The sequence below is a fragment of the Marmota monax genome, unplaced genomic scaffold, assembly GCF_021218885.2.
Source record: "Marmota monax isolate L192 unplaced genomic scaffold, Marmota_monax_Labrador192_F-V1.1 WCK01_AAM20220418_F8-fsc00025, whole genome shotgun sequence".
Taxonomy (NCBI): Eukaryota; Metazoa; Chordata; class Mammalia; order Rodentia; family Sciuridae; genus Marmota; species Marmota monax.
In genome coordinates this window covers 797984-819867 of record NW_026691950.1, presented here as the reverse complement: position 1 = coordinate 819867, position 21884 = coordinate 797984, and the positions used below count along the sequence as shown (strand labels likewise).

General features: G+C 41.4%; 1 long non-coding RNA gene across 1 annotated transcript in view; it reads left to right on the top strand.

Moving 5' to 3' along the window:
• The first annotated feature begins 16569 nt into the window (after positions 1 to 16569).
• LOC124094712 (uncharacterized) overlaps positions 16570 to 21884 on the top strand; it is a 110624-nt gene continuing 105309 nt past the window's right edge. The window contains exons 1-2 of the long non-coding RNA XR_006852335.2: positions 16570 to 17641; positions 18112 to 18313. This is a non-coding gene — a long non-coding RNA (uncharacterized LOC124094712). The remainder of the gene's footprint in view (positions 17642 to 18111; positions 18314 to 21884) is intronic.

Below are 21884 nucleotides of genomic sequence, written 5' to 3'. Positions count from 1 at the left end.
ACCTTTGTTTTATTTATTTTTATGTGGTGCTGAGAATCGATCCCAGGGCCTCACACATGCTAGGCAAGCGCTCTACCGCTGAGCTACAACCCTTTGAGCCTCTGCTTTTAATGATTAAAAAATGCCATCAAAATTTTATTTTGCAGAGACTATCCTCTTCTGTAAGATTATAAAATGATCCCAGGGTCTTATATGGTACTTCAGAGACCATCACTGGTGGTCACCATCTTTATTGCTGCTAATCTTTTCCCTTCTTTGGGACACTGAATAGCAGGGAGTGTCCCTTCACTGTGGCCTTCCTTATCATCTCATCTGCAAGCTTTGTTGTAGAGATTGTTTTGGAGTTTGAGGCTGTGGCTTGGGAGACCTAGCCATTATAGCATGCCATGATCTCAGATGCCATGTATAAGGGGGACAAGGACTTTAAGGAAACTCCAACCTTCCACTCCCCTTTGTAATATTGGAAAATAGCCTCCATGGTTTAGATCTTTGCCCCTTCCTACTCACAACACCATTCCTATCTCCTTCCACTCTGGATCAATCCAGATTGACTGCCTCAACAAAACACTACAAATCAGAAGGCTTAAACAAAAGGCCAGGTGCAGTGAGCACACCTCTAATCCCAGTGGCTCAGGAGGCTGAGACAGGAGGATCACAAATTCAAAGCCAGCCTTAGCAAAAGCAAGTGCTAAGCAACTCAGTGAGACCCTGTCTCTAAATAAAAGACAAAATAGGGCTGGGGATGTGGCTCAGTGGTCGAGTGCCTCTGAGTTCAATCCCCCATACCAGGAAAAAAAAAGGCTTAAACAACAGTAAGTGATTTTCGTATTCCCGCTCTAGAAGTCTGCAATCAAAGTGTGTCAGAATGGGTTCCTTTTGAGGCTGTAAGGGGAGGATCAGTTCTAGGCCTTACTCCTTGGCTTATAGATGGTTGTCTTCTCCCTATGCATATCTCTGTGCTCAAATTTCCCCTTTTTATAAGGACACCAGTCTTATTGGATGGGAGCCCACCCTAATGACCTCACTTTAGCATGTTTACCTCTCTGAAGACCTGATCTCCAATTAAGGTCAATTCTGAGATACCAGGGGATAGGACTTCAACTTATGCATTTTTTTTGGGGGGGGGGGTAAACAAACCAATCCATAATAGGCCTAAATATAAGGATGGGGGAAACAACCAAGAGCTCAGGCTAAAAATAAATAAATAAATCAACTGAATTTTGTTGTTGTTTGGTAGGGAACTTGAACTTAGGGCCCTGCACATGCTAAGTATGTGCTCTACCACTGAACAATAAAGGCCATAAACTTGACTTTGCCAAATAGTATTAGATTCACAGAAAAATGGAGAAGATAGTACAGAGTTCCCATATACTTTTGCACCATGGGAGACCAGAGTCCATGGCTTGTTCAGATTTCCTTAGTTTCTTCTCAATGTTCTTTTTCAGGCCACCCAGGGTACCGTGCTGCATTTATTTATGTGTCTCTGAGTTTCTCTTGGCGGTGCCTGTCTCCAACTCCTTGTTTGGATGACTTTGACAGTTTTAAAGAGTTTAATGAAGTATTTTATAGGAGGCCTGTGTTAGCTTTGTGTTGCTGTAATCGAAAACTTATCAAGAACATCTCAGAGGAGGAAAAGCTTATTTTAGGCTCATAGTTTTAGAGGCCTTAGTACATGGTCAGCCAACTCCATTGTTCTGTAGGCAGAGCCTGACAGAAGGACATGTGTAGGAAAGCTGCTCAATTCATGACAGCTGGGAACAAAGTATAATCCCCAAAGGCATATACCCCTAGTGACCTACTTCCTCCAGTCATGCCCCATCTACCTACAGTTACCACCCAGTAATCCAATCAAATTATTAATCCAGTAAACTGATTAATCCACTGATTAGATTATGACACTCCTACTCTAATAATTTCATCTCTGAATTCCTGCATTGAGCTCTTTGGGGGGATACCTGGTATCTAAACCATCACAATACCCCTTGGTTGGATTTTGTCTGGTGTTTTTCTCATGATTAGGCTGCAGTTATGGGTTTTGGGAAAGCAGATGGCAGCTATGCAGAATAATATGATTTATTACTGTTGTTATTGATCTTGACCACCTGGATGAAGTAGTGTTTATCAGATTTCTTGACTGTAAAGTTACTCTTTCCCCCTGTTTTCTCTACTGGACTCTCTGAAGGAAGTCACTTTATACAACATACCCTACAGGAGTAGGGGTCTGTGTTCTCCTTCCTCAAGGAGGGTCTCCATAATTACCTAGAACTCTTCTGCATGGAAATTTGTCTCTTTTCACCATTTATTAATTTTTTTCAATCATTTATTTATATCAGTGTGGACTCATGGATATTTATTTTATGCTTTACCTTCTTTAAAAAAAATTTTTTTTGGTTGTTGATGGACCTTTATTTTACTTATTTTTATGTGGTGCTGAGGATAGAACCCAGTACCTCACACATTAGGCAAGCACTCTACCACTGTGCCACACCCCCAGCCCTATGCTTTGCTTACTAATTCAATACTACTTTATTTTATTGCTCAAATGGTTCCGTCTTTGGCCATTGGGAGCTCTTTCAGTTGACACTGGTGACATTTTGACATGTCACTCATTATCAATGTGGAGGTTTTTGTTTTCTGTTTTTTGAGTACTTTCTTACTTTCTGGCTCTATGACATGCCATGTTCCCACTTATTGGTACTGACTCAGGACCAGTTTTGTTTTTTGTATGAGTCTCTAAATTGTTCCTGATATCCACATTCCCATTTTTGGTCTTTATTCGAGAAACTCAATTTTGTCTTTGTCCTTATTATGGTTTGGATCTGGAATGTCCCCCCAAACTTTATGTGTTGAAGCTTGGCTTCCAATACAGCAAGGTTCAGAGATAGGACTTTTGGGACAGAATTGAACCATGAGGGCTCTAATCTCATTAGTAGATCAATTCATTTAATGGATTCTAATTATAATTAGAATAAAATACTTAGAGGAAGTGGAAACTCTAGGCAGGTGGAGCCTTGGTGTATGTGTGTGTGTGTGGGGGGGTGCCATGGGACTATATCTTGTCCTTGGCCCCTTCCAGGCTCTCCCTCAGTGCTCCCCAGCTACCAAGAGCTGACAGGATTTCCTCTGCCACGCCCTTCCACCATGATGTTTCCACATTGGACTGATTGTGAACAGAAACCTCTGAAACCATGATCCAAATAAATTTAAACATCATTTTTCCCATAGTATATTCCATAGTATAGGTGAAAATAGAGCCCTAAAATCATGTGATCCCCATTTTTTAGAGTCTCATTCCATATTAACCAAAATAAATTTTTTTCCCTCCAAGTTGTTTTTCTTAGGCATTTGGTTGTAGTGATAAAAAAACTGATCAACCCAGTCCTCACTTGATCCCTATGTCTAGTGACATCCCATTTGCTGACAGCTTATGTGCTTCCCTGATGTTGACCACAGTTCTGCTTTCGTGCTTCCCGTGTCACATCTTCCCTATTCCCCATTTCCATGCTGCCTCCCTTTCCCAGCCCTTCACCTTCCCCAAACCCAGCCTGGGACCTCTTTGCAGCCAAGTCTTTCTAGGGCAGACAGGTCCATCCTTACCAGATCCCCAGTCACTACCCCTCCTCAAGATGATTCATTTTATTATCCCCGTACAAACTCTTCGGCCTCCTTAAATATCATTTTCCATAGCATATTCCATAGAATATGTGAAAATAGAGCCCTAAAATCAGGTGGTCCCAATTTTTTAGAGTCTCATTCCATATTAACATCTTATAACCATGTCCTCAATAAAGAAAAGTTTTGCTCTGTAAAGATGATCATGAAATCATCTTTTGCTATTGTCGCTGGCTTTGCACCTGGTGTTCCACAGTACCTACTTTGGGAAACATTGCCCTGAATGCTGAAAGGCAGTGTAGTACAATGGTTAAGTGCCTCTGCCTCCACAAGTGACCTCTCAAGTGAGTTACTCATTCTCATCTTCACCTACACATCAAACGGATCATAGTATATTGTTTTATAAGGGATACAATGAGATAATTAAGGCAAAGTGTTTAAAATGGCACCAGGATGTTATCATCACTTCATAGGTGACATTTATTATATTTTTCTCTTATGCCATTTTAGGTTACTTCCATTTCTATAAGTGTACTCTGACTTTAAGGTACTTTTTCTTGGCAATAACTAACCGCCCCAGGGTCTGTGCGATGCAGACATTTTAGATAACTTCCCTATAATTTGTGACCTGACATGTGTGTATATTAAAGCCACTTTGCCAAATTTTTGCTTACTCCTGCAACCTCAGGAGGTTTTCCTGCACTTTATTTAGTTACCTAAAGAGTGCTTCAATTAAAAAAAAAATCTGCATGATCTTCAGGGGCAAAAATCAGATTTTTTTTGTACATAAATGTTATATTTGACTTTCTCATTTAGAATAAAATGATTTAGATAAAAGAAAAAAAAATCAGACTGCATCTCTCCCACAAAACAGATGGGCATGGATTCAGCACAAGACAGCATCTAGTGGTACAAATAGTGCCCTTTCTTTTAGAAGAGAGAATGACTTGTTTTGTGCCCATGCCAAAGTCTGGAACAAAATTTAAGTTACTCCTCGTTTATTTCCATTTTTCTGTTTTATCTTCAACTGTCTCATGACTCTGTCATTTCTGACCTCAGCCTCCTTTTTCTACAGGATCTCATGGGCCCAAAGGAATAATTTCTTCTAGAAACAAACAAACCCAAAACGATAAATGAAGAAACTTACTTTGTTTCTTAATTATAAATAACATACCAATATATTCTCTTACAGATAAAACTGAAGACCATCAATCCAACCTCATGATGCTTATCAGTTTGCATTTACACATACACTCGCACACACACACACACACACACACACTATTGTCTTGTGTTTGCTTTCAGAAAAATTGCATAACATTTTATTTTCAGTCAACTTTTATATTGATTTGAGACGTGTTAGTCATTATCACTCACAACTGACTTCATCCGGTTAAGATATACTTCAACTACTAATAATTAATACTATTAGTATCTATTGCACTATTTTTAAATTAGATTACCTAGGTCTATTGTTCTTGGACTTTGCTACATGAGACTCACCTGGGAAGCCTTTAAAATACTTGATGCTTCATCTACATCTACAATAACAAAATCAGAATCTTGAGGGAGAATCTTGTGCACCCAGGCATCAGGAGTTTTGAAAAATGGCCAGGTGAGTCCAAAAGGCAGATGAGTTTGAGAACCTATCTCCTTAAGCCCAACTCCTGAGGACTTCTTGTTCTACTCCACAGTAGAAAGGTTTTGAATTCATTACTCATTCAGGCTCTGCCAAGATGAAAGTTGGTTTGCAAAGGCAGATCAGGGGAATCTTTTCTGCACTATGGTCAGCACCAACAACAGTTGAGAATTAGCTTTTTATTGTAATTTCTTTTCTGATATTTTGGAAATATACTAACTTCTGAACTGTCAATAAAACTTGAGGGACAACTGGGATCTAGGGAGGGTTTTATTTTTTCAATTTATAAACGTACTTTAAAATCTACTTATAAAAAAAATTTATTTTCCAGAACTCTATAGAAGTTGGTCTAAAGGTCTATCATTTAGATGTTGCATTGGTGATAACATTTGAAATTAAAAAAAAGTACTAAATTATGGAATTACAGATGTTCCATGCATACAGAAAATTAAAAGGCAATGATTTATAACGTGATGGGAGGCCAAATAATGAAGAGGAAAAGCAAGGGCTCGCCTTTAGAAAAATTTATGTTCAAATATTGACTACACCACTTTATCTATACTTTGGTCAAGTCACTTCATCTTTTGGAGCCTATTTCTTCACCTGTAAAATGAATACAATATTTCCTGTCCCATATATGAGTTCTGATGATGACTGAATTTTGATATAAAGTACCTAACAGTCATTGGCACAACATAGGCATTCAGCAAGTGTTATGTGGTATTTCCACATCAATGATTGAAAATAGTTCATTATTCAGTTGTTGGGTGGTAAAAACAGAATTTGAATATTGATTTCTCCTGTATTAGTCAGCTTTTTGTCATTGTAATGAAATAACTGAGACAGATGAGCTTTGTAAAGGAAAGAAGTTTATTTAGCTCCTAGGTATGGAGCCTGAAAGTCCAAGCACCATTGTGTAGGCTCTGGTGAGGGTTCCCTTTGGGCAGTATTACCTCTTGGTGAATTGCAATGGCACATGGACTTGTGGGAGCAAGAGATCACATCTTGCTACAGAAAGCCAGAGAAAGAGAAAGAGAGAGACAGACAAACACACAGGGGTTGGGGGGTGACTCAGGGGTCAGGTTCAGACTCTTGTAAATACTCGCTGTCATGAAAAGTTACTCAAGAAAACCAGTATTTCCTTCCTTAGTGGCCTAAAGACCACCCCTCACATCACCACACTGCAGACCTAGCTCCCAACACATGAAATTTGGTGAGACAAACAGCATTCAAACCACAGCTTGACTCCCTGTTTGTTTGTTTTGTTGTTGTTGTTCCACAACTTGAAGACAGTGGAGTGATCCTCAAGGAGAGGAAATAGAGTATTTTCAAAGGGAAACTTAACAGCAGTGGGGACAAGTCAAAGGTGAAACATTTATAGTACCAAGAGTCCTTGCTCTGTCTGGTTCTGATATGAAGCAATTTCAGTTTAGCATAATTTAGTTAAATGGTCCCAGACTTCAATAACATCAGGCACTTTCAGTTTCCATGATATATTAATTGTGATCAATCCAATAAAGAGACTACATTACAAATGCTGTCACTCACTCTTCAGTTCCCAGATTCCTACATAAATAACAGATGTTCAATAGCACAGCGACTTATCACATCACTTCTGTACTGTGCATCCATCACTGGGGTCCTATAGAGACAGCAAAGCTTGTAGTTGTGTTGCTTCCTTGTCACTCCATGATAAATCCACGTGATATTTTACAAAACTGGAGAATCAAATGAAGGAACTGGCCATGATGATGAAAGTGAAGGAAGAAAACAAAAAGGGACAATGCTGGAAATGATTTGTGGTTGAATGTAAACGAAAGAGGCCTCCGCATGCGGGGAGCTCTGCATGTGCAACCAGAGAAACTCGGTGGAGATGAATGTCGTGACGCAGATGAGAAAATGGTTCTGATGAAAGCAATGAATGAAGATGGATGAAAAACTTCACATTAAAGAAATTCCTGGATAGATTTTGCAACCATGAGAGCGCAAAGGAATAAATTTTGGAAGCTGGTCCAAACTTCGAAAGGAGCATGAAGATTTGCCAAGCTTTAGATAAAATGCTTGCTCAAAAAATGTTTCCTCAGTGTCATGAGTTGTATGATGAGAAGACAAGCATGTTCATACTACTCTTTTTTTAAAAACATTTATTTTTTTTTTAGAAATAGTTGGACACAATATCTTTATTTTATTGATTTTTATGTGGTGCTGAGGATCGAACCCAGGGCCTCACACGTGCTAGACGAGTGCTCTACCGCTGAGCCGCAGTCCCAGCCCATGTTCGCACTCCTCTTGATAAGTTGTTTTTACACAAAAATAAAACACTTTAGTTTTCCGTATTTTCTCATGCTTTAGTTGGCATCTACTAAAGAAATATTAGTTTTACTATTTTTATTTCTCAGTACATTTATAATTGAAGGAAATAATTTATAGTATTTTGAAAAAAATTAAATATCCTAAGACAAACATAACTTTTCCTGTTGATTATTAAGATTGTTTAGCATGGTTTCAACCTGCATGGTCGTTTTTATGGCCTTTGCTATGGTGCAAATAGAGCCTGTGCCAAATGGTCTGACTTCTAAGTCATTTGAGGCTGAGCTGGTAGTTGACTAAGATTAAGAGCAATCCACAGGGAGCTTGGGTCCTTCCTCTGCTACTTCTGGAGAAACCAAGGACAAATACCCAGGCCCCTCCAAAGCCACATGTGAGGAGCCCAGGAGAAACCATTTAGATCCTTCCTGGAAGTTTAATCCTTTCCTAAGAATTTCTTCAAAATCTTTCTGTGCTGTGAACAGTTTTATCTGCTTCCACCAGAAGCCTTAGCTTCTAAAGTTGCAGGAGGATTCAAGTTGAAAGTATAGCTACAAAGCACTTGCACTCTACCTGATTTATATTTAACAGTCAATGAAACATCATTATTATTATCATAAATCTTTTTGTTGACTGTAGTTTCACCAACTGTCCCAGTTTTCCTAGGACTTAGTATTCTTGGGATACAGGATTTTCAGAGCTAAAACTGGAACAGATCCAGGCAAATCAAGATGGTTAGTTACCCCATTTGACTCTCTAGTCCCAAATCAAACAAAATATTGGAATTAGTGCAATAAATTCCCTTGGGATTTAGGAAGTCATTGGAAGAGGGAAAATTCTTTATGCATAGTTTCCAGAATAGAATTTTAGGGATTGAAGATTTTGTGGTCCATGTTTCAACAAAGCACAGGGTGACCTGCAGTCCAATCCAGGTAGACTCTGTTGACAAGTATCATGCACAAACTACTTTCCTAGGAACTGAGGAAAATACTAGGTGAGAAAGACTCGTTTCCTGCCCCATAGCAACAGTTTACATTCTAGGAAGGAAGAACATCAGCTATTTGCATTATGACTTACCACCATTTATAGAGAACTCACTCTGAGAAAGATGTTTTAGACAGGTAATCTTGGGGCTGAGGATGTAGTTCAGTGGTAGAGTGCTTGCCAAGCATGCTAAGGCCTCAAGTTTGATCCTCAGCACCTAAAAAAAGAAAAAAAAAATAGTGATCTTATTTCCTCCCCATGACAATCCTAACAATATATTGTTACTCTCTTCTTACAGATAAGGAAACTGAGATTCAGAGCTACTGAGTTAAGTAAAGTCACCAAGCCTGTAGGTGTTATAATTGATCTTAGGACCTAGATCTGTAGTGACCAAGAGCATGGGCTCTGGGGTCAGGCAAATCTGTGTTTGAATCTTAACTGTCTCACTATCTTGCTGTGACAAATGTCTGTGAGCTATTGTTTCCTTCTCTATAAAATGGAACTAATAATATCCACTTTCAAGAGTTGCAAAGATTAAGTGAGAAATGCACTTAGCAAGGGCCTAATATATGGCAAATGCTTAGCAAGTATATATCATCTCATCTTCACTCTAAGTCCTATGTGGTTCCTGTGTAGCAGGTGGTCTTTCTCACCTCTCTGCAAATCCTTAGGGGAAAGAGGAATCAACGTGATACACCAAGGGTTCAGAGGTGGGGGAGACTGCTTCAGTCTATGGTCATCAAAAAAAGGCTTCGTGAAACACTGGAATGGATATAGTTTCAATAGGTTGAACTTGGGGCAGGAAGAATATTCCAGGCAGAATGTAGAGGGTGGGATTTCAGCTGAGGCAAAGAATCAGGGAAGCATGATGAATTGGGGGGAATGATAACTACTGTTGGGTACCATGAAGGTTTCTTATAAGATGAATGATGGAGATGGTGCTGGCAAGATGGCAAACTTTGTAACTGCGGAAATATTTCTGAGAAGGTCTATCTTTGCTTCATAGATGCTGTTCTGGCTGTCTTTTCTGTTCAGGCCTCCCAACTGGGCTTCCATCAAGAGTTGCTTCCCTAGGGCTTGCTCCCTCCTGACACTGCCCTCCTTGGCCTTGGGAGTCTCTCTCTCATCTTCATCCCTCCTATGTGGTGCGCTGGAACTGGAGTGCACAGCTGTGCTTGTTAACACTTCTGGGGTGTTCTCAAGTAAGCTACCAAAGTTTGCTGAATGGGTTGGATGGAGGTGGGGGCAGAGGCTGGAACTGGATCACAACCAACTAGAACACAAAAGCACCGTTCCGCCAAGATGCACAGGGCTCAAGTTTCTTGACTTCCTAAAACAGCCTGGGACAGGTATGGGAAGGTCTGTTGGAAAAGTATGGTCCTGAGAGGTTACAGAAAACAGAAGGATGAATTCTTATTATTTCCAGAGAGAAGACGTTTTATGTGGGGAAATCTCTGGGAAGAAGGCAAGGAAGGAAACAGACAGCATCATGCATCATGACCTAGGGAATAATAACATTTTCCTATGAACTTCAGCAGAGAGAAGTTGTTTGGCATGGAGGGTATTATGAACTGGATTTTGTCTTCCAAAATTCATGCCTTGGAGTACTAAGCCCCAGCACCTCAGAATGTGGCTGCATTTGGAGACAGGCTGTTTACAGAGGTAACTAAGTTAAGATGAGGTCATCTGGGCAGGTTCTTATGCAGTATGACTGGTGTCCTCAGAAAAAGAGACAATTTGGGCATAGACACCTAGACACCTTGATCTTAGACTTTGAGCTTCCAGAATTGTGAGAAAAATTAGTTTCCCTTGTGGAAGCTCCCAGTCTGTGGTACTTGTTATGTGGCACACAGGGTGAACGACTATCAGCAGCTCAGCCTCTGACAGCACTTGGTATTTCCTTAGCTTCTTCTTTTCTTCTGTCATGAGCTCCCCCAAAGCCATGTACTTCAGGGATCAGTTGATATATATTTTAGTGATTAAAAAAAATGAAAGCGAATCTCCTTCTCCAGGGTGGATCCCAGTGACCTGCATGAGACCAGCACAGCTCCTCTGCAGCAACCTCGAAGCAGGGGTCCGTCTGCCAGTCTCTCCTCCAGCTGAAGGAACCATCTCGGCTTTACCGAGGATTGAAAGGGGATATGGTTCTATCCTGCATTAAATAGTGAACAGCTTAATCAATAGCAATTTTAAGATTTCTGTCATCCTTAGTCCTACTACCCCGGGGCTTCATCTCGACCCTTTCCTCCAGCAACCCAAGGACACCCCCCTACCCGCCCTGCCACCATTTGCAGTGCAGTTTGGCTCTGTTCAGCTTTGCCAGTCATGGGGCCCTGGGGACCCACAGTCCCTGGAGGCTCAGCCTCTCCACAGGTTTACCAAAACCTTCACTCTAACAAAATGGGTCTTTCCCAGGGGCTTCTTCTTCTGCTAAGGAAACTATGGATTTTTTTTTCCTTTATGTTTCCATCTTTTACTGAGCAAATATTGCAACCTTTGACGTCTTTATCAGACTTTCCTTTGTAAGAAGTGTGTGAAGAAAAAACAAGGTATACCTCTTCCTTTGGGAGCTGATCCTTCCAGGGTTCATGGCCAACCTCCCTTCTCCTTTCTAAGTGGACCCCTCTTCGGATTGGGCTTCCTTATCCAGCCCAGTTGTTTAATTTCAGAAAGGTCTCTGACCCCAGCATGGACATAGTCCCTCACCCCAGCATGGACAGGCAGCAGTCCTTCTACATCAGCCAAGATGCTGATGGTTCCTGGGGAGTTTCAGGAGTGGTATGATTTAGATATGAGGTGTCCCCCAAAAGCTCATGTGTGAGACAATGCAAAAATTTCCAGAGGTAAAATGATCAGATTATGAGAGGTATAATTTAACCAGTGGATTAATCCACTGATTTGGATTAAACCAGTGATAACTGTAGGCAGGTAGGGATGGCTGGAGGAGGTAGGTCACTGGGGGTCACATCTTTGGTGTATATATTTTGTCCCTGGGGAGCAGAGCTCTCTCTGCTTCCTGGTGCCATGTCCTGAGCTATTTTCCTTTGCCATGACTTTCTGCCATGATGCTCTGCGTCACTTTAGGCCCAGAGCTGTGGGGTTGGTTGTCTGTGGATGAAGACCTCTGAAACCACTAACCAAAATAAAACTTTCTTTCTCTTTGTTGTTCTTGTCAGATCTTTTGGTCACAGCAATGACGAAGCTGACTAAAACTAGAGACAAGTGCAACATGAGGACCCTTTCCTCCAGCAACCCAAGGACACCCCCCTGCACGCCCTGCCACCATTTGCCGTGCGGGTGTGCATGTGGGACCCAGCCTGACTTGGCTCCACTCCACTCTCCACCCTCAGAACAGGTGTCTGACTCCATCACAGTCGGCGGTGCCCCTTGGCCTCAGCTCCTCCCCTTAGGTCTTGTTCCCAGAAGATATGTGAGTTGGTATACTGGTGGACTCCTTCCCTCATGGAGTGGGGATGGCATGTTCCCCACCCATCTGTCATTTCCTGACCCAGGTTTTAGGAAACTGGAATGAAGCTGCGTGAAGGTGAACAAGACAGCCATTCTGAGTCCAGCAGACACCAGAATGAACATCTCCACAGTTAAGCAGATGAGAAGATCTCATCAGGGGTTCTCTGGAATCCCTGATACCTTTCTTGATCTCCTGTCTTCAGCAAATACCACGCCTCCAGGCACTGTTTTAGACTCAGAGAATTCCTTGGGTCCTAGAGCCCTGCACACCTCACTCCAACACTTAGGGCAAGTCTGTCACCTGGTCCTGACAAGGACTTTTGTGTGGATGCCAAACCAGCCTCCTCTATCTGACAGTCACAGTGAAGATGTCCACCTGGCTCACTTCTCAGCTTGATGAGACTCTGAGCCCTAGGTCAATATGACTGGCTTCTGACAGGAAGCCTCTAGTTTCACTCCAAGTCAACCACAAAATAGAAGTCAATATCTTTTCATATATTCAAAGTGAAGCCCATCCCCTCAAGTGCATAGAGCAATGCAGATTATAGTGAAAATTTAATGAGAAGGAAAATGTGCTCCTTACATGGCAAATCAGGTAGCAAACAACTTAACAAAACTCTGTTAGTCACTTTGGTTTTCCCCATCTCCAGCCAACAACTCACAACTCTCTTTGTTGTGAGTTGCTTGGTCTCTCCCCTACCATCCATCCTGACTCTGGCACCCTCTTTTCTGGCACCTGTGACTTCTGCAGGTATTTGGCATGGTGTTCCATGTGTGCCAACAGCCAACAGGATCAAATTGGTTGGTGCTGTTCAAATCTTCTCCAGTCTTTCTGTTTTGTTTTTTTTTTTTTTTTTTTTTTTGGTCTACTGATTTTATCCATTACTGAGAAGGAAGTGTTCAACCCTCCAATTGAGATCATAGATGGATCCATTTCTGTCTTTAGTTCTGTCAATTTTTTCTTTATAGATTTTGAAGCTCCCTGTTAGGTGCAAATACATTTAGGTTGTCAGGTCTTTTGGTTGAATGGACCCTTTTATTGTGCTGAAATATCTTTGTCTCTGGCAATTTTTTTTGCCCTGAAGTCTACATTGTCTGATATTGATATAGTTTTCCCTTTTCACACACTCTTACTTTATGTGTAAAATATCTGCATCTTTATACTTAAAATATTTATCTTGCAAACAGTATAGAGATGGGTCCTGCCTTGTTATCTGAACTATTTCTGCCTTTTACTCGACTTGCTTAGTCTTTTCACATTTAACGTCATTGTGGATATCTCTGGGTGTGAGTCTGTCATGCTAATATTCATTCCTTCTGTTCTTTGTTCTCCTTGTGCTTATTTCCTGCCTTCTTTTAAGCGATTCAACTATTTGCTAATTGGTTGTTTTATTTATATGATTTTTTTTAGCCTTTTTGTGTTAGTTTTTAGAGGTGGTTCTAGAATTTGGAAGTTATCATACTCTACATTCAAATATTGTGTTACTTCTCAATGCTTTCGCATTGTTCCAATCATGTACTTTGACTTGGTGCCTCCCCCACAAGGGGCAAATCTGAGTGTTTGGGTGGGACGAGGGTGTCAGTCACTCCAATGTTGTAGTTGCCCTGGGTCTGGGCTGTTGTGGCTTTCATTGGATTCAGGTCGCCACTATCTTCCAATATCACAAAAACACGACGAGGACTTGCCAAGCCCGAGCAGCTGTGAGCCTCTAGGGATCCCTTATGCCTCACAGTTAAATGGCCAACTTTCCAAAGCATGAGTGGCCTTTCTTGCTCTGTAACCTGGCTGGCAGCTTTTGGGGCTGCTGGGGAGTCCTCTTTGCTGGTCAGTTTCTCCCCTGGCTTTCTATGCCTTCACAGACTTTTCTCTCTCTGACCTTTTGTCTTGTCCCAGCTCTCCAGGGGCTGCTGGGCTGCACTTGGCAAAGGACAGGCGGGTTTGGAAGGGATTTCGTTAGCCCTCTGGCCCCCCTCAGCCTTCTGCAGAGGCAGCGTTGGGGAGGTTTGGCTCAGGTTTCCTGCACTGCTTCTCAGCTCTTGCATTTCGTCCCCAGACTCTTATGTCCACCCTATGCTCTTGGGATCCTGGAAGTATTTCTCTTATCAGTCCACAAGCAGCTGTTCAAAGTTTGTTAACAACTCAGCTGATTTCCTTTTAACTCTCATTTACGGAACATTCTTTCTTCTCCCACTGATCCTGCTATATTCTGAATGTACATGTCCCTCCAAAATTTGTACGTTGAAACTGAAGCCCCAATGTGATAATATTAAGAGGTGGGGCCTTCTGGAGCACATTAGGTTATGAGGGTGGAGCCCTCATGCCTGGGATGAGTGCCCTTATAAAAGAAACCTAAGCAAGCCTGTTTGCCCCTTTTTCCCCTTCTGCCATACGAGGCTGCAGAAGGATCCATCTCTGAGAAACAGGCCCTAACCAGACAGAATGAATTGATTAGCACTTTGATCTTAGACTTCCCAATATCCAGAATTGTGAGTAATAACCTTCTCTTGTTCATAAATTTCCCTGTCTAAGGAATTTTGTTGTAGTAGCTTTAATGAATTAAGATGGTCACTTGAGATGAAAGCAAACTAGGAAAGGTTTAGAAATTTAGTTCATTGAGATATCTTTGCGTTCTCAGCCCTAGAATGCGTTTAATAAACTTTGTAGCTTTCCCCATCTTTTTTCATTGTTACTCGAGGAACAATTGTATTATTGTGCTTCTTAATACATCTGGACTAGAAATGAAACTCCCCAAGTGAATTTTTATATTTTATATGTGACCAGGTTTACCTTTCTGATAATTTCTAATATCTTTCTTTATCGCCACTCTGAAACTTCACAATGATATAGACACCTTGGTAAGGGCCTGCTGTGTGGGGTTTTAAGCAGTCCCTTTCAATGCCTCAGTTGTGTGAAATATTCTTATATTATTGCCTTAATAATTTTATTCCTTTCATTTGCTATTTTTCCCTAGAATTCATACTACTTGTATGCTGGACTTCCTCTCTTGATCCTCTGGGGCTCTTAGCTTTTCTTCCAAATGTTTATGTTTTTCTCTTTTTATTCCATTTTATCAAGATTTTTCTTTTCAGTTTTATCTTCCAATCCTTTGGATTAAAATAATTTTGTATACATGCGCACATGCATACATGTATATATGTATACATACATTATGAATAGATAGATAAATAGATAGATATGGATATATAGATATATAGGCTGGTCTTTATTCTTCTTCCTTTAAAAATATGAATCTTCTTGTTTCTCAGACACAAATTCTATGACGGTATGAATTACATCATTTTTTTTCTTTGGCTCCTTCTGTCCACACTGTCTCTGCTTCTTCTAAGTTCCTCTCCCATTAGTTTTCTTGGTTGATTGGTTGGTTTTGGTCTCTGTCCTTTATGTTAGTTTCTCAAAAGCCTAATGGTCTTTGGTTGTCCCTTTATAGTGAAGAGTAAGAAGCCCACAAGATGAGATCTCTGTGTGTCTGCACAGGGTCTATTGATTTGTGGGCTTCACCGAATGGGACCTAGGTGCCAGTATTTCTAAGTCTTTTTTTAAATTTGAAATTTGAATTCCCTGGAGAGGAGTACTCTGGGGTCCAGTGGGGAAGGTGGTTATGGGTCTACTGTTGAACATTCACTTAACCCCTCAGTCAATGAGAGGATCCTACTGGCCTTCCTCAGTCCTCCACAGAAACTTCTGGTTTGGTTTCTCTGGAGAACAAGCCCTGTTGGGGGACTGCTCCACTCTTCAGGAATCTTGGCATCTGACTCCTCTTTCTGCAGCTAATCCTACTATTTCTAGTAGTATCTCTTGCTGTACAATTGCCATCTGAAGTTCCCACTTCTCAAACCTTTCCAGGGTGCTGTGATCTGAATTGAATTGCTTTGGGGGGGCACCTTCCCCTGCCCCCAAAAGAAGCTAGATTTCCATTTTCTTTACTTTTTTCAGTTTCTTTTCTTTTTACTCTCACCCATTTTTAAATGGGTGTCTAGAAAAATTAGCGCATGATAAAGGGAAAGTAGGGGCTGGAAGGCTCACAAAAGAATTAGCATTTGACTGGGTCTTGAATAGTCAGTTGACTTTTCACTCTTGGAAAGGTGTCTGGAGAGTTAATGCAGGGAAGAGAATTCTGGGCCCAAGAAGTCACATGAGCAAAGGGGGAGACATGTGATTTAGGTTAAATGCTTTCTTTACCCTTAGTCAGTCACCTATTTCACCATCTGCTTTCCATATGCAAAACGTTGGACATTTCTGACCCAGTGTAGTCTCTTCTCCTGTACTTTGGTCTTTTTCCATTTTTGATGTTCAAAAATTGTCAATTAGTGGGACTTGGGAGTGCAGCAGTACTAAGTGCATTTGTTTAATTCAGGGTTTTCCAACTTGACATGGTCAGCATTTGGAGCCTGATGATTTTCTTGTTAGAGGGAAGCCCATGCCCTGTGCATTGTAGAATAAGCAGCATCTGGACCTCTAGATGCCAGTAGCTCCTACCCCTAGTTGTGACTTCACAGCCTCCGCACTGTGAACAATAACCTTCTGTTGTTCGTAAATTATCCCGTCTTAGGTATTTGTCTTTAGACATTGCCAAAAGCTTCTCAGAGGAGCAAATCAACCAGTTGAGAACCACTGGTTTAAATTCCTCTCTTTTATTGGATGTCTAGAAAAATAGATTCAACAGTGAATGATGGGGAGAGAGGAGAAAAAGGAGCTTTAGTAGGCTTATAAAGGAATTGGCATTTTGACCGGGTCTGGAACAGTCAGTTGGATTTTGTCTGGTGGAAGATTGGCTGGTGCAATAGAGAGTAGGGAGAGAAATTCTAGGTCAAGGAAACCCAAGAAAAAATGAGAGCAGAGATTTAGGTCAAATGGTTTAGTATAATCTCAGCGTAAGATATCTGTGATGGGGAAATTTTTGGAAAGGTAAGTGACAGATTACAAAGGCCCTGAATGCTCGGATATGGAACTTGGACATGAGCCTGCAGAGAAGTGATCACATCTTTCATTTTGAGCAATAAGTCTGACTTGAAAAAGTGGGAACTGGGTGCTGGGAAACCAGTTAGTTGTCTACTGTAATAGTTGGGAATAAGAAGGCCTGACTTGGGCGATGGGAACCGGAATTGGAAGCTTCAAGTGTCCTCATTTCCTCAATATTAAAGGAACCGAAGAGGGCGTTGGAGATAAACAGTGGTTAATGAAGATTTCACAGACATATTTGTCTATTCAAAGAAACACTCTCTTAATTCAAGGAAAGTACCTCACCAGTGGGAATTTCAGGGGGTGCATGCCCTTACAACCACACCTAGGAAGCAGCACCTTATTTAATTGGTGTGTTGTCAGCTCAGGGTCTAATTATAGCAATTGCCTATCACAAATGGTATTGGTGCTTGAGGTTAAAAAGGGAACTAATACTTCCTAATGAAGCCTCTTTAAATTTGCATCCGAAGGCAAAGCAGCCTACGGAAGAACTGAAGTTCTTTGAGAAGGAACTCAGTGCTTTTGCCCTTGACACCTCGGTTCCTAATCTTAGTAAGAGAAAGGGAACTACCCTTTTCTCTCAGGTCTGCTTGGAAGATGAAGCCAGTTTGACTTTCTGCCAACTACTGCTGTCTCTTAAAAAAAAAAAGGTAATTATAGATACTATCTTTGAATCATTATATCTTTACAAATAAGGAGTTCAATAAAAGCAAAGGAAAGATGGGGTGTGTGTGTGTGTGTGTGTGTGTGTAGAGGGGTAGATCTTGGAATTTGGGGGTTAAAAAGGAAATATTTATAAATGGAGGCTTCCTAGAAGTAAAATTAGAAATGAACAACTGAAACTGTGGTTGTCACCCCCAAGGGACAGGTGAAGTGGCCCTACCACTCTGCTCCAACTTTCCCCCTCTCTGCTTTCAATTTCTCCTCACTACTCCATCCTGCTTATTAGTGAATCGATGGGGGAAGTTTTGGTGTAACCTGAATATTTCCTGACTTGAGTCAAATCAGAAAAAAAGTACAGAAAGGAGATATGGTTTTGAGAGCAAAGGGAAATTGACTAAATGTGAAATCTTCAGTCACCATAGAAACTTCAGAGTGTCCATTTTGCGTTTCGTTGAAGGTTCTTGGAGACACAGGACAGCAGATCCTGACACCTAGCAATGGAGTGAATAATCAGACATGGCTTATGTGTCCCCATCGTCTTCGATTGTATTTCACTGGCTTCCCACTGGAAAGTGTGCCACACGATTGACTGCTGCAGGCTCAGAAAGTTTTGCTAACTATAGAAAAAACGGTGACAAGGAAGTTGGAAGATTCTGGAGGTATAGATAACATGAGCAGTGAGTTGCTGCTTGAAGGGATCAAACTTCATTAGATGGTGGGGATGTGTGTGATTTAACTTTATATTATTTCCTCTGAATTTTGGGGATGAGATCAGATGCATTTTAACAAATGACTCTCAGTCCAAGCCTGCTCTCTTCCATTCAAAATGTCCAATGAAACTACAATAAAATAGATAAGTTTTGACTAGATTTTAGTACTCATCTGCAAGATTCATCCTTGTTTTCGACTCAGAAAAAGGTTTTATTTTTGTGTGCAATGCCGTATTGAGGGGACAGCTCTCTGTCTAATTGCAGCTGGGTGGAGGTGTAATAGTACATCTGTACATTGCCCAATGTGAATGGATTTTGACATAATAAGAGATCATGCCCATTGATGTGTTTGTTTGCAATTATAGCTTGTCTCTCAAGTAGGATGCTGTTTTCTGAAAACTATTAATGAAACAGTAAACCTTGTACAAATCTAGACTTGGAAAGAATAGAACAAATGTTGGGAAACTTTGTCACAATTGACAATTGCTATTTTTTGTTTGTTTGTTTTGGGTGGTGCTGAGGATTGAACCTAGGGTCTTGTGCATGCTAGGTAAGCACTCTACCAACTGAATTATATATCCTTAGCCCCTGACAACTGCTAATGTTCACTCAGTTGGTCAGAAGCAGCGCCGTCATTGGTTAAATAAATTTTACGATGAAACCTCAAATATCTACATGTCCTCAGTCTATAACTTGTTAACCATTGCTAGACTTTAGCTGGATTGAGGATGGTAGGTAAAGGTAGACACCCAGAGGAAAGTGGTGTTACTGGATAGTCCGTTTTTTTTTTTTGTTCTTTTAAAATTCTGTAAGTGTTAACCATTCACTAAAATCAGTAAGCCTCTTGAACCATTTTCTTGTTCTGATATAGTGGGGTGCTGGTGAGGACTGTGTTTTCATTTCTGAAACTCAGAAGATTGACTGCCATGAGGAGGATTCAAAGTACTTTGTGCCGATTTGGTGGAGTCTGGATCTGATTTGAGCCTATTTGTGGGGGCCTGATTGGGGAGCCACTTTTGGGGATTGTTCAACAGGCTCAGATACCAATAATAATGAAGGCTAACATTTGTGGAGTGTTTCCTTCCTAAGTGTCTCACATAGATTCATCCATAGACTCCTTAAATGGCCCCAGGGCATGTCTCCATCTTAGAGATGAGAAGACGAGGCCCAGGGATATTAAATACATTGGCTGCTAGTACATGGTACAGCCAGAATTGGAAGCCAGGTGATCTGATGTTGAAGTCCACACTCCTAGCACCCATGATTCCTCTTGAAATAATTTGTTCTGGGGTAAACAGGTAGAGATGTGGCAAAAAAAGGGGGGACATTTATTAACCTGGACAGACCTGTGGAATATGAAATCTTGGGAACAAAAAAAAAATGGAATAGGATGAGATGTGGGGAAGATAATCTGAATGAAACTACTTATTTGCATGCTCTGATCCCAGGGTGATAGTGATCAATGTAGGAAAAGGATACCACTCATTTTTTACAGCAAATATTTATGGAGTGTCTACTGTCCTGTCTGCACCAGGCAGCTGTGCAAAGCAGAGGATCCTACAGCATTCCCCGGGAGGAATAGGCATCGCTGACCTTCAATTTGGAGACTCTGGCTTCATATTGCTCTTAGAAAGTTCCAGTAACTCAAGTGCACCTTGTACTTTTCTCAACTTTCTGTTGAAACCTTCTCAAGAGTTTCAGGTGTGGTCACCAACATAGTAAGTGAGTGGTGGGCTTGGAAGAACTGGCAGAGGGAATACACAAAGCTGAGGTGCCCCTGCCCATGGAAGTGCCAGGGCGACACGGTGATCCCAGAAGAACTTAAGATAAAACTTCCCGTCTCCAACACAGGTCTGAGCATCTTATATTACCTGTAACGTTGTTTTGGCTCTTCTTTATTTGCCCAGTGCTTGACTTGGTGAGGAACTGTTCAATAGTTATTTAGCCTGCATACTGTAAATCTTCAGGTTTGACCACAGAAGTATTAATTTGATTATGTGAATTCTACCCAACTCCATCAGCCCTGTATGCTGTGTTACTATGCTGGCTACCTTCCTTTGCCCGCCTAAATCCATCTCACTCTGTGCCCTGGGAAGTGAGCTGGGGCTTGGTTCATTGGGCTCCTCTGGCCCTCCAGCTTCTGCTTGGGAATCAGTTAATGGAAAGCGCTGGCTGAGACCAGAGGATGGGAGGAGAGTGACAGGAGTATCTATCTCCTTGACAGGCCTACTGCTGGGTCACGAGGTGGCAGTGGTTTAGTTCCTCTGTGAAAAGCCACAGCTCTTGTCAGACAGCCTCTAGTAAAACTATAGTTTCAGTCCAGTCTGGGTTCCTGTGACCATTGCCTCCCCCATCCCTCCAGGTCTATGAATTCCTAATGTGCAGTGACATTTAAAATATAAGATATAAAGAAAATAAAAATAAAATATAAGATATAATAACAGAGTACAAGGTATGGTCTAAAAACTATGTGATTGAGAATGATGGAATAAGAGGAATTATGGCTTGGAATGTGGTGATTGTGCTTTATTGTTCTCAGAAGAAAGAGAAGGGAATGGAAGAGCCGATTAAGTGCAGAGAATTATCTATCGATCATCTCTGAGCCAGGTCAATGTGCATGTCTCAGCTTGCTTCACTCCACCGATAGTCTTGTGGGAACTGCTGTTACTCTTATTTTAGAGATTATGGACTTGACTGTGGTTATACAGTTAGTAACCACTGCTAGTTAAGTGGCAGGGCCCGGATTTTACTGCAGACCTCAAGGGCGGATGAAATTGCTGCTTCTACCCCAGGCACCTCCTAGGAATAGGCCATTCTTCCTTGGCACTCTTGGGCTAGAAGACAAGGGTACAAGAAAAGGGAGGCCAGGATTTCACAGATGGTGATGGATTCCAGATGTCAGGTCCTTTCTTATTTTGGCAGCTGATAAGATAGCAGGAAGGAGCCAGGGTACCAGGATGAAGAAAGCACCTTGCTGAAGGATGAGGGGAGGAAAGGATGCACATGACGGTGTCTTAATCTGTTCTCTGTTCCTGTGACTGAATACCACAGATTGGGTTATTCACGAATAGAGGTTTATATAGCTTAAGGTGCTGGAGGCTGGGAAGTCCAAGAACATGGTGCTGATGCCTGGTGAGGGCTTCTTTGCTGCACCATAACATGGCTGGGGGCATCTCAGAGTGAGACAGAGCAAATGTTCTAGGGTCAGATCTTTCCTCCTCATCTCATAAAAGCATTAATGCTATTGTATGACCCCACCCTCATGATGTCATTTCACCCTGATTAAATCTCAAAGGCGCCACCCCCAGATACCATTAGCATATGATTTGGGGAATTAAGTTTCCAATACACAAACTTTGAGGGGAATACATTCAAGCCATAGCAGCGGGCAAGGTTTGAATGGTAGCCTTAAGTGCATACTCCCTGTGAAGCTTTCTCTAGGCTCACCCTGCTTACTTTCAACTGTATGGATAAATAAGAGCCAAGGTCTTCAAATCCTTTGGTTGAGTGGAAACCATGA